Source organism: Notolepis coatsorum (assembly GCF_963971535.1).
Source record: "Notolepis coatsorum genome assembly, chromosome: 8".
NCBI classification, from domain to species: Eukaryota; Metazoa; Chordata; class Actinopteri; order Aulopiformes; family Paralepididae; genus Notolepis; species Notolepis coatsorum.
The window spans coordinates 59,253,711-59,267,165 of record NC_140172.1 but is presented as its reverse complement, the minus strand read 5'-3'; the positions used below and the strand labels follow the sequence as shown (position 1 = coordinate 59,267,165).

Below are 13,455 nucleotides of genomic sequence, written 5' to 3'. Positions count from 1 at the left end.
TACCAGTTCCCATATTACGACTGCACCACTGCCCACCCGTCCGGGCAGTTCCCATATTACGACTGCACCACTGCTCGTGACCCAAATTCCTGAGGGGCCTGACAGCGCGGGGCCTGACAGCATGGGGACTGAGAGTGCTGGGCTGACGTTCTGCAGATGGATACTATTGCCTCTAGTGACTTTTGTCGGCGTTTTTTGTGCGTCGTTCCAAATGGGAGGGGCTTGAAAATGTGCATCTCTCACAGTCTCCCTACACCTCTAGAGAAACATCCCAGGACGTAATGGACCCGATGCAAATGTCGCCTCTTTAATAGCTGAACTATGATGAACGTTTGCTCACATGGAGACGCATGTGGAATGATGGTAGCTGTCTGAGTCGTCCGCCTTGAACTCAAAGTAAGTAGAACCCAGACAGGCTCAGCACAGCGATTATACTCCAGTCTGTTTACTTTTAAAGGTTGTCTGATTTCACTGCAATAGATCCAACGCCGTGTTTTGTTATCAAGTCGACTATTTTAAAATAGTTATATATACCCCACCCCTTCTGCAAAGTATGTAATCTCGTACTGGAATGCAGTGCTCCGGGATTGGAAGAGGAAGGGTGGAGACCAAATATGCCTTTTTTCTGTAATGGTTGAGAAGTGAAAACTTCGCCTTCAGCCATGGGAAAATTTTCTCTGGGAAAATTAGCCTGAAGTTAAATAGATTTTTAGGGCTACTGGGTGCTGGCGGACATCAGTCAGTGTCAGCTGGCCTGTGTTTCATGAAGGCGTCTAGTGGTGTAAATTGTAATAAAGAGGTTATAGTCGTCTGAACTTGGAATAGCCTGGTGTAACACCTCTCAGTGGTCACAGAAAAACATCGCATATTCATCAACCGATCTGTATGCATGCGATTTGTATGCAAAAAAAAAAGCTTTTCACAGGAAATCCCAACTACATTATTATTAAAGGCAAACAAGATTTCTTTCAGATTATTAGATTAGATTAAAAGGGGCATGGACATTTTCAAATGGGTACCTTGACCTCTGACCTAAGAGTATTTGAATGAAAATGGGTTAAATGGAACCACAAGAGTCTCCCCTTTACAGTTGATGTAGTGACAACATTTTTGGAAACTTGACCTCACTGTATAAACGGACCTATTGTGACCTCTTGTATAATCACAGCCTAATGGCACGTTACAACCAGAAACCAGAGAACTGACAATAAGTGGGACTTGCTGAGTAATTTTCAGGAAGAAAGTGCTTACAAACCAATTGTCTCCAAATGTCAATTAAAAATAAAAATAAATATCACTGTATGACATTTTCCAGTGTCTTCTTCAAGGTCTTGGCATGGTATTTTGAAGGGATTTTTTCAAGCGGTAATTTTTTTTTGGTTTTGCACCAAATCTGTGAAACCAATATTAATCGAAAATGCAGCAATTTATGACACATAATTGAGCGTGGGAATGGCCATTCTTCACATTACTCAGATCTTTCATAACTTGAATAGGCGATATTGCTATGCTTATTGCCTATTAATATATAAATGACTGACATAGCATTGAGCTGCATCTCAAATGATTCCTTAGGGTCCCAGCTCTCTGATGTATGTGTACTGTATGTGGAACCTGCTGCTGACCTTGAGCACCCACCCCAGTCCTACCCCCCCCCCCCCCCTAAAAAAGAAAAATCAATATTCATAGTATTCCATCACAGAAATATTGGTCAGCAAACAGGTAATTGTAATCAACTAACAAACATGTGATTATCATTAAATGACACCTGTGCCCAATAAGCTGTGTGGCATTGCCCTGTATTGGTTGGCAGTACACTTTGTTAAAATACTAGTATGAATAAGATAGATAGATTCCAGTTTTTAAATAGTGTTGCACAATTCTAGTCATTTTCAAAATGGGACATTCTTCATGGGAATTTGTGATTCTCAGTGGGAATCTCATTTGTGTGGGTTTTGTTGTCAAAGAGCGACCAGTTTCATTAGAGGCTGCGCATGGAGGAACCTGCATTAGGGCTGGGCGATATGGAAGAAGAAGATTTGATTTGATTTGATTTTTATTTAGTACATACAATTTATACAATAGTATAAAAACAAGGGGTACAAGGATAACATGTGAAAGTCTGTCGACTTGTTTCCAACATGGTCCCAAGAAAAATACAATAAATCACAAAGAAAGAGTTAAGAAGATAAAATAGATACAACAAGTAGATAAAATAGACAACACAATTTTCTGAAAGAGCCTCATTTCAGCATGTCATGTTCCTGTTCTTCAAGAGTGGTGGCCAAGCACCCTCTGCAACCTATTGTTGCAGATGTCGCTTCACACCCCTCTTGAAGACAGCAATAGTGGGGGAGTTTTGGATGGCCCTGGGCAGAGAGTTCCACAGCCGGAAGGCTGTAGACAGAAAGAAGATTACTTTATTGTCAATGTACACAAGGCAATTGAAATGTGTCTTTTCGCCTATCCCTCTTAGTTACATACACAGTCCCCCACACATTTCATCAGAGCGCAGGGTATGCTAGCTGTTTTCTGAGTGTAGTTACTTTGAACTGTAATACAGTACAAGCGTACAACAGTAGTCCCACTGGTAGAGGGTCCATTGAGACGTGGGTCTCAACTATGATGTTAGACATGCTGCAATTTTGCATTAATTAAACGTTTAAAACCATTGACTGCATCCAGAATCCAAGTTTGATCTGCATACATGTACCAGTATGTACATCGTACTACTGTTGGAGCTACTGTTGATGGGGTGCAGTATGGGCACCATATTATATACATATTGTGCTGAAGGGTCTGCAGTTAGGTAGAAATAGACCTAAGATCTAACACGGCGCGAGACATTCCTAATCGATCAGAACTAAATTGGCAGCGAAAAAAAATACCGTTTTTAAGCATCGATTCCCCATGCACACAACACAACACCCCCTCTAATGGAACATTCCAGGGTGGATGTGCGTTACTTGCGTCACACTCCGTGGCCAATCTGCGCATGTGCATGGGGAATCGATGCTTAAAAACTGTCCTTTTCGCTGCCAATTTAGTTCTGATCGATTAGGAATGTCTCACGCCGTGTTCAGGAGATTCAGGCGCATACAAGTCTATTCGATCATGTCTCTAGCACCCCCACAGCCGTATCTGCAATCACTTAATGTCAAGGCTCTCATCCACATTCATTCATTTGCCCCCCCCCCCCCCCCCCCCCCCGCAATCTCCTCCCCGATTTCAATGTAACGCGGAAGTGTAGTGGTCTATACTGTTTACACCGTCTGCCTACTGTTGGCATCTCATGTTATGTGACAGTGCTGCCATCTACTGGGCCGAAGTGTTTTAGCGCCAGTGCATCACTTCCTCTATTGTTGAACTTGCCCAGACTTGTATGGAGAACGAGAAGTGCATCCAACGTTAAGGTCACGTATATTTTGACCAGGGATGTAAAGCTGCTTACCACGCAGACATTATTCCACCAAGAGAGTGTGAGTTTTAGTAATCAGCTAATTAGATGTTTAGTAAACATCAGGGATTAGCGGATTACAGCTAACTATAGTATTTCCCATTATCGTTAGCAGTTAGCATAAGCTAGCTAGCTAGCTCGGAGCTAATATCTAACGTAGCCCGATGCTCATGCGTTGCTAGCTGCTCTGTACTGGACATATCAGACGATATATAGCACAGACCGGAGGACATTTAGCTAGGGTCTGTGCCGAAGGGACTCTGTACAGAGGCACACAACCAGTCATTTGCTAGCACAGTAGTCGCTAGCACTAGCCTGTTGAACAGAGGCGGACAGCGTGTCTTTAGTCTGGCTGTCTGCGTGCTCACTACTGAGCGGAGGAGACACTCGGATACCCCACAGCGGTGCATCTGGTCTGCAGGAGTGCAAAAAAAATTAAATAAAAAATGTATATAATTGTTTTTCGATTAGTCGACTAATCGAAAAAATTATCGACAGATTAGTCGACTACCAAAATAGTCATTAGTTGCAGCCCTGCATACAAATCAATTTCACACATACTAACAGATCACATGCTGGAAATTGCACGCAAGTAACATGAATGAATGACGTTTATTTTTCGGTCTTGTTTACAGACAAATCAAACACACCCGTGTGGACCTACAAAAAGAAAAGAAAAAAAGAAAAAAAAATCACAAATGTACATATTCAAGGCAAGCTCACACACAAAATCCAAAATCAACGACCGAAAAAAAGGAATAGGCTGAAGCACATGCTTATTTTTGCCTATCCTTTACAAATTCTTAAAAACTAAATATATTTTAATATAAGAAAGAAAAACTTAAAATATGCTGCAATGTTTGATGTTTTACTCAAAACTGTACTTCTGAATTATTTTATCCTTCAAGGCTTTTTTAAATCTCCCCTGAGAAGTACACAACTTCAACCCGTCACTAAGGCTATTCCATCATTTAACTCCCAAAATTCAAACACATCTAGCTTTTACATTAGTTCTTACCTTTTTACATATTTTAAGAATACATAACCCTCTTAAATAATACTTTCTTTCTCTTGGTTGAAAGAGATATTGAATACAAACTGGTAGGCTTTTACGCTTAGCACGAAAAAAAAAATCCAAGGTTTTTTTGTACACCATATCTATCTACACATTTTAATGTGAATTTTTATTATGAATATTGGATTTGTCGATTCAAGGTAACTAGATCTGTTTATTATTCTAATAGCTATTTTCTGTAGTTTAATAGACATAATAAACATGGAGAAATTGGATTGGAGTGATCACAGGCCTGTTCTGATTACCACGTCTTGGGCCTTGAAGCTTCAGTAGTAATGATCAGCGAGTAATTTAATCTTCATTCCTCATGTGTGCAAAGTAGAGCTAGTGCTTGTAATTGAGAGCTTTTGAATCTTGAGTTTGGGATCAATTACCATGGCAGCAATTGAGGCTTTTAAGCATGCTTGAGGCTTTTAAGCATTTTAAGAGGCCGTAGAACCTTCATGAACAGGTGGGTTTTCAGGGCTGTCATGAAGGAGTCCAAGGACGTGACAGAGTGAACCTTTTGACACATACAATAACAAATTACAACTAGTAATAATATTACTGTTTAAGGAGACTGATATTGCCGTTAGTCAAATAAATTAGTAAAATTACCCAAGCTGTGTTAATGTGCCGTATATACTGTATATAGATTTTAAAATGTACTTTTGCAGAAAGGGTACGTGAACTGTTGTTTAAATGTTTTAAATAGCCCCAGCCACGCCCATGTATGCAAATATTCTTATATTGTTGTCAGTACAAGCATTCCCCATAGAAACCACTGTTTTCAAAACAAATGGAAGTCATTGACAAAAACAATGGTCCTTTTTCTCCTTTGGAAGGGACAACATACTTGTAACTGAGGGGTTACAAAACCCTGACTGTATTAAAGATTGTGATAGATTAAACCACTGCTAGTTATGTACTTAGTATTACTGGCCAGACAGTACATCTAAATATGGCAGACACTCATAATAACACGGCACGGGACAAAGAAATATCATTGAGGGTATTTATTATTATGCAGTAAATGTACAGATATGAGAATTAGGGTCGCGCTTGTATGGCGAAGAATATGCATAAGTCAGTCAGTAGCAGAAGTCAGTGGGAATAGAATAATTCCTACGATGGGGTACTAGGCTAACACCGCCTGGCGTAGGATGGCAATTATAAGGGGAAAGGCTGGTACCGCTGGAGACAATGGGTTCCTCCCAGAGTTGTAAGCTCTGGAGGAGAGAGGAATGTTCGGATACTCAGTCTGATCAATTGAAGAAGAAGGGGGTTCACGTACAGAATCCAGTCCTTGTAATCCAAAGCTCAGCATCAAAAGCAATAACTGTAATCCAATTGCACGATAGCAATGATGATAGCCAGCTAGCCTCGGTCCATGAGGCCAGCCCGAATGTAGATCCTCAAGGTGGTTAAATCCAAACGACAGTGGAGATTAACGATGCTCTTCTCCAAGGGTACGTTCCACAATCAATATAATCCAACCAATACTGGTTCTGCAATCGCCGCCGTCGGTTCCAATGTGCACATGTCCAGTAGGTTCTCCGACTAGGCCTCCTCGGGTACTGGCACCAATGTATTTAGTCCACGCACCCTGGCTAAGGTCCACTAGCTAAACGAACGAACTGCTGGGTAATGCTGCACACGAACGAACTGCTGTTGGCACGATACACAATAATTAACGACTCTTTACTTCACATTAAGCTAAGTCGAACTTGACGTTACTGCATTAAATCTGACACTTTTACTATTCACTTCGCACGTGGTTCTCAACGCTCTGTTAGACGAACTGCTTCTCACTACATGACTGGATGAACGAACAGCTACTGTTCGCACCTGCCGCCATATATATTGTAACGGCCAAAATGGACTTAATGTGCAATGGATTTATGTGACCAGGGGGTGGCGCTTCTTTTATATAAGCGTCAGGTACACCTGTAGGAGGAGGAGTTTTGACCCGGAAAAGGCAATGGTTTTTGACCGCACGTACGACGCAGGTCTCAGGTCGAAATGTTTGTATCCAATTAGGTATCATATTCATTATCATTTAATCAGTTTAAGGAACAAAAAACAAGGATATTCTGTTTGCACGGTGAAGCAAATAAATATCATTTTCCAAGAAAGCTGCCTGCATTGTGTCATTGGGACAAGGACTGTTTGGTATGAGACCAGGAATATAACGGCGCGTCAGCCAGTCTAACTGGGGATCAAGATTTCTCAGTAGCTCCGTATAAGACGGGAGCTCCTTTAATATTAGTCAAAAACCGCGCACCAGTTGGACTCTTGCTTGGAGACTGGGGAAGATTCGATGCGTTAGGGGACGTCGGAGAATCTCCACCGGAGGAAGGCGAGGAGCTGCTGCTGCTGCTGTTGTTGTGTGGAGGAAGAGGATTCTACTGTTGCTGCTGCATCGCGGATCCGCCTGCAGCCGTTCGTGGAGGAGGAAGACACCGGTGCTGACCCGAAGTGGCTGAGGATCAGTACTGGACCGCGAGTACTGATCCGTGAGGCGACATCATGGTACCCAACGCAAGGAGGTATGTGAATAGCGCTATATAAATACATGGCCATGTAAAATTGTGTGCACACATAACTTGGGGTTGAGCGTAAATCCATGGTTGCTGAAGAGGAATAACACTTGACTACGCGGACCTTTTTTGTAGTGACTATGTTGCGCGACTCGTCACCAGCCGTCTCGTTTTAATTCAGACAATCTAATAACATGGCGACGCGCAAAACGGCATCACACGTTTCCATGGAGACCACAGCGCGCTCCGCTGTTAGCGGTGACGTCACTGGGAAACGTGTCGTTAAAATGACTGCCAAGGCTGTTGCAGAACATTGTGGCAAATTGGTTGCCAGCAGAAAACGTAAATTTAACATGGCAGCCAAGATAAAAGATTCAATTCTTGGTTTCATGTTAAATAATGAGAAGGAAAAAGTAGAGAATGCTCTTACAGATTTGAATCAGGTGTGTTATGAGGTCGAAATGCATACATGACAATCTTCTGTTGGGTTATACGTTACATGATGAAAAAGAAGAACAAGACACCTGGTTTAAAGCAAAAATGTTGTCAATCAATGAGTGTATTTCAAATGCAAAACTGTGGGTTTCAAATATTGAAGGTATAACGAATGTATATGATGGTAAAACAACTGAAGGTGATTTGCATTTAATGGATGATGGTATTGCTCCAAATGACAGTGTGTCAAACATTGTGAGCAAATACTCAAAAACAAGTAGCAGGTCATCTGCCAAGATTTTAGCTGAAGCCGATAGAGCTGCACTTCTCGCTCGTGCTGATTCTCTAAAAGAAAAACATGCTTTGGAGGAGCAGGAGCATCAGTTGAAGGAGCAGGAACTAAAGTTGAAAAGAAAAAAGGAACAACTAGAGGTGGACACTGCATTGGCTGCAAGCACTGCAAGGTTGGCCGTGTTGCACTCCTCTGAAAGTAAGCGTTCATCTCGTGCACCTTCAAATGCAATGAATTCCTATTTTGAAAGGGAACACCACAAGCTAAATCCTGTTGCAAGGGAATACCAACCTGGGACATTAACACAACGAAGTAAATTGACACAATTGTCAATACCACCAAACAAGCCTGTGGATGTGAGACCAAAGGAACGTGGTCAATGGCATAGCACTGCTGCTAACCGCCAATATAATCACAACCACAAGGAACAGGAAAGCAGAATGGGAACAACTGACAATGTGCAAATCAATTCAAACCAACCTGCAAACATGCTTACCATCATGGAGAGGCAAAATGAGATAACTGCTGCTCTGGTGCAGCAACAGCATTCCAGGTCTCTGCCACCACGAAATATCCCAACATTTGAAGGTGACCCTCTCCAATACAGAACATTCATCAAAGCATTTGAACAAGGAGTGGAGGAAAAGGCAACAGACGCTGATGCTTTGTATTATCTGGAGCAGTTCACAAGAGGACAGCCACAGGAATTGGTGCGTAGCTGCCAGCATATGGCTCCTGAGCGTGGTTACGCAGTGGCAAAGGGTCTTCTTAAAGAACACTTTGGAAACCAGTACAAAATAGGAAGTGCCTACATGCAAAAGGCCTTGGCATGGCAAACAATAAAATCTGAGGATGTCAAGGCACTTCAAGCCTACTCCTTATTCTTGCGTGGCTGCTGCAATGCAATGGAGGAGCTTCAGTACATGCAGGAGTTGGACATGCCTGTCAACATGAGGGCCATTATATCAAAATTGCCATTCAAGATGAGGGAGCAATGGAGGAGTACGGCTCATGGCATAATGGAAAATACACAGGAAAGAGCTCACTTCGGTGATATGATCAGGTTTGTGGAGCGACGCGTCAGTATTCTTTCTGACCCTCTGTTTGGTGACATACAGGATCCAAATTCTGGTGTGGTTGGCACAAAATCTCTCACCAGGTTTAAATCATATCCACCCAACAGAGTAAAAGGAAATATTGTCGCCACCACAGTAACAACCATGGACATATCGGAGAGAGCCAAGGAGCTAACATCACCAACATCAAGTACAAGGAATGCTAGGAGAGCTGGATGCCTTTTGTGTGCTCGCAGTCACTCATTGGAGGAGTGCAAACAACTTCAGGAAAAGCGGCACAAGGAGAAAATACACTTTCTGAGGGAAAAGGGAGTTTGCTTTGCATGCTTATGTGTTGGTCACATGAGCAGAGATTGCGAAAGGCGCTTGGAATGCAAAGTCTGTGGTCAAACTCACCCCACCCTGCTTCACATCAAAAGGCAACCATTTTCTCCAGAACAGTTACAGCAACCAACTTCACTGCAAACATGTGGACATACAGGGGCCGGTAAGGACCGGTGTGTATTAGCCATTCTCCCTGTGAATGTGAAAGCAGCAAACGGAAACATAGTACAAACATACGCCTTCTTAGACCCTGGTAGCTCAGCCACATTCTGCTCTGAACGCCTAATGCAGAGGCTGAATATCACAGGCAGAGGAACCACCTTCCTACTGAGCACCATGGGGCAAGAGACGGGTGTTCCAGCTTACTCCTTGACTGGGTTGGAGGTAGCTGGTTTGGACAGCGATGACTTTTATGTTCTTCCGGAAGTTCTCACACAGAAGAAAATGCCAGTCACGGCTGAGAACATGGTGACACCTGAAGAACTGTCTAAATGGTCATATTTGTCCAACGTACACATCCCACGCCTAAAAGCAAATGTCGACCTGTTGATTGGAACCAACACTCCCAAGATATTGGAACCTTGGGAGGTCATCAACAGTCACAGGAATGGCCCGTATGCTATAAGGACAGTGCTGGGATGGGTCGTTAATGGTCCACTGAATGGAAACAGTGGTGTTGTGGAGTCAGAGTTTCCCTCTGCTACAGTGAACAGGATCTCTGTGTGCAGACGGGAAGAAATGCTGGCCGATCAGGACAAACACAACTTCAAAGAAGTAGCTGTGAAGGAGAATGAAGTGTCCAGAGAAGACTTAAGCCATCTGGAAAAATTTGAAAGTTCAGCTGTGCTTCAGCAGGAGAGGTACTGCTTGAAATTACCTTTTAACAAGGAGGTCTGTCTGCCCAACAATGTGGGAGTGACTAGGCTGGATACAGCGTTTGAGGATGGACTCTTGAGAGTTGTAGGAACATTGAGCAGAGGATCAACACCAGAGGAAGCTAAACCTCCACTCATTCTCTCCAAGGACCAGCATGTTTCAATGCTCATTCTCAAGCATGTACACCAGAATCGGAGACATGGTGGAAGGACTCACACAATGTCCAAAGTGAGGAAGAAATGTTGGTTCACCAACGCCCATGCAGCTGAGAAGATCATCGCTGAATGCAGCTTTTGCAAACACTACAGTGACAGTGCAGTGGAGCAAAAGATGGCGGATCTTCCAGCAGACAGAATCCTTCCTGACCTACCACCTTTTACCAACACAGGGGTGGATAAAGGAAGAGGAAACAGGAAAGGAGGAGGAACAGGAAGTCGAAGAACCAGGAAAGGAGGAGGAGCCAGGAGTGCTAACTCGCTTCAGAGAGGAACCGGTGGCATTCATGGGTGACATTCAAGCCATGTTCCGCCAAGTGAAGGTCGCTGAGGAAGGCAGTGATTTTCTGTGCTTTCTCTGGGACATAAGTAGAATTAGTTTGGCAGCTGGAGATATTGTAGTCGTCATGGACTCTTCAGCTCTTCGTGGGTCCTGGCCACTTGGCAGGGTTCTGGAGGTCTTTCCAGACGAACAAGTAGCACCATTGTAAGGCCAGTGACAACTGTGTTTGGTTCATGAAAATGTGGATCCATGCACTTAATCCATGACATGTTTTGGCTCTTATTTGTTTATTTATTTTTTGAATTGTTATGTCTGCCTGCCTTAACAATTAGGGGCCGGTGTGTAACGGCCAAAATGGACTTAATGTGCAATGGATTTATGTGACCAGGGGGTGGCGCTTCTTTTATATAAGCGTCAGGTACACCTGTAGGAGGAGGAGTTTTGACCCGGAAAAGGCAATGGTTTTTGACCGCACGTACGACGCAGGTCTCAGGTCGAAATGTTTGTATCCAATTAGGTATCATATTCATTATCATTTAATCAGTTTAAGGAACAAAAAACAAGGATATTCTGTTTGCACGGTGAAGCAAATAAATATCATTTTCCAAGAAAGCTGCCTGCATTGTGTCATTGGGACAAGGACTGTTTGGTATGAGACCAGGAATATAACGGCGCGTCAGCCAGTCTAACTGGGGATCAAGATTTCTCAGTAGCTCCGTATAAGACGGGAGCTCCTTTAATATATATACTTAAGTGGCTATCTAGTGCCGAACCTCAGTTCTCGTCTCGAATCAATACGCCGTCTCCGGGCATGTTGCGACATGCCCGGACTCGCCTTTGAACCTGACTTTGGGGGCTTGCGGTCTGGCGCCGATAGCGTTATCCAATAAGGAAAGCGAATATTACTAGGATTCAAACGCAGGCTTAAAGGGATATAACGTGTATATATAAATAATATACAAGGTATATAAAACAATAAATGTAGATTCTCAGCTTTAATCTGGCCCTTCACAACAGCCGCCTCCTAATTAGTCCGCACCTAATTAGTTAAGGGAGACAGATTAATAGTCCAGTCAACTGCTCAATATTTGTTGTGAGGAGTAGGGCAATCTACAAAGTCAGTGGGTCATGGTCGTCATCAGGGGAGTCAGGGAGCTCCGGCAACTCTATCAGCTTCGCCACGGGTCGGGTGTAGGTCCGCCCTTGGACTATGACTTCTGCCGCTCTGACCTTCCCATCGGCACCAGTAATCACTTTGCTTACGCGGCCGGCCGGCCACGTAGCTCGGGGTAGTGACTGGTCTATGATCATAACGACTGTGTCCACCTTCAGGTTGTCCCTGTCCCTTACCCACTTCTGACGGGCTTGGAGGGACGGTAGGTAGTGGAGGAGGAAACTGTTCCAAAACTGGTCAGCCAATACCTGACTGTATCTCCACATTCTTTGGCCGTTCACTTCCTCAGGTCTGTACACCGCCTGTGGAAGGGCAGGGTCCAGCCGCCCCATCAAGAGATAGTTTGGGGTGACTGGGTCGAAGTCTGCTACATCACTTGAGACGTAACCGAGGGGCTTCGAGTTCAAGACGCCCTCGATCTCCGTGAGGACTGTCGTGAGGACTTCTTCCGCCACGGTCTGGGCCCCAAGCACGGCGTACAAAGCAGTCTTTATAGAACGGACTTCTCTTTCCCAGGTTCCCCCGAAATGAGGGGCGTTCGGGGGGTTGAACTGGAATTCGATCTGATAGGGAGCGAGGTGGGTCTTAAGTTCTTCACCCATGGCCTGGAAACTCTCTCTCAGTTCCCTTTCTCAGCCTTTGAAGTTTGTCCCTTGATCGGACAACAACACAGACGGGTTTCCTTTTCGTGATATAAATCTCCGGAAGGACATGAGGAATGAATCCGTACTCATGGTCTGGAGGATTTCTATATGAACAGCTCGTGTGGTCATACACTTGTACACAATGCCCCACCTCTTCTCCGTCCCTCTTCCTTTCTTGACGTAGAGCGGGCCGAAGCAGTCCACGCCTGTGGAGTGGAAGGCCTTCTCGCCGAGTCGGAGGCGGCAGGGAGGCAGGTTGGCCATCATAGGTATACTGGGCTGTGCTCGCCACTTGCGACAGTCTAGACAAGTCCGTTGGAAGCGACGTACTGCTTCTCTCCCTTGCAGTATCCAGTAACGGCGTCGGATCTCAGCGAAGACTCTCTCTGCCCCCGCGTACTTCTGTATGATAAGCTCGGTAACCTTGTGTCGGCTGTTGAGGACGATAGGATACTTGACAGCATCCGTCAAGTCCGGGGCCCGTCTCAGACGACCACCCACCCTGATGAGGTCCTGGGTGTCGAGCTCGGGGGCCAACGTGAGCAGTCGGCTGTCTGAAGGGATTGGCTTTTTCCCCTGCAGGCAGTCTAGCTCATCTGGAAAGGAGTCTCTTTGGGCTCGCTTTAGCAGAAGGAGTTCTGCCTCTGCGTAGTTCGATGCGTCAATGTCTGGTGGGGGGAACCTCAGGGTGGTGCCACAAGAATGTCTTTTTCTGAGCACTCTCAAAGGTTAAGCAGTCGTCTATGTTAGGGTCCGTGGGAGCTGGGACGTGCATCAGCCCGCAGAACATAGACTTCTTGATCTCTGCCTCCTCTTGACTAGCCTCCCGTGGTGTGGGGGTAGGCCACTCCTCCTCCGGGAGCTTGAGGAACTCAGGACCGTCACTGTAAATTGGGACGTGTCAGGTCGTCTAGAGACATCCCCCGTGTGATGACATCTGCTGGGTTCTGCTTGGTGTCAACGTACCTCCAGCACGCTGATCCTACCAAGTCTTGAATCTCGGTGACTCGGACTCCGACGAAGACTTTGTATCGACAAGAATCGGACTGGATCCATGTGAGTACAGTCATGGAGTCTGACCACAA

At 44.7% G+C, this 13,455-nt stretch overlaps 1 protein-coding gene across 1 annotated transcript in view; it reads left to right on the top strand.

Moving 5' to 3' along the window:
- Window positions 1-241: 241 nt before the first annotated feature.
- pld2 (phospholipase D2) overlaps window positions 242-13,455 on the top strand; it is a 171,093-nt gene continuing 157,879 nt past the window's right edge. Inside the window, exon 1 of the mRNA XM_084319773.1 lies at window positions 242-396. The gene's annotated coding sequence lies outside the window, so the exon portion shown is untranslated. The remainder of the gene's footprint in view (window positions 397-13,455) is intronic.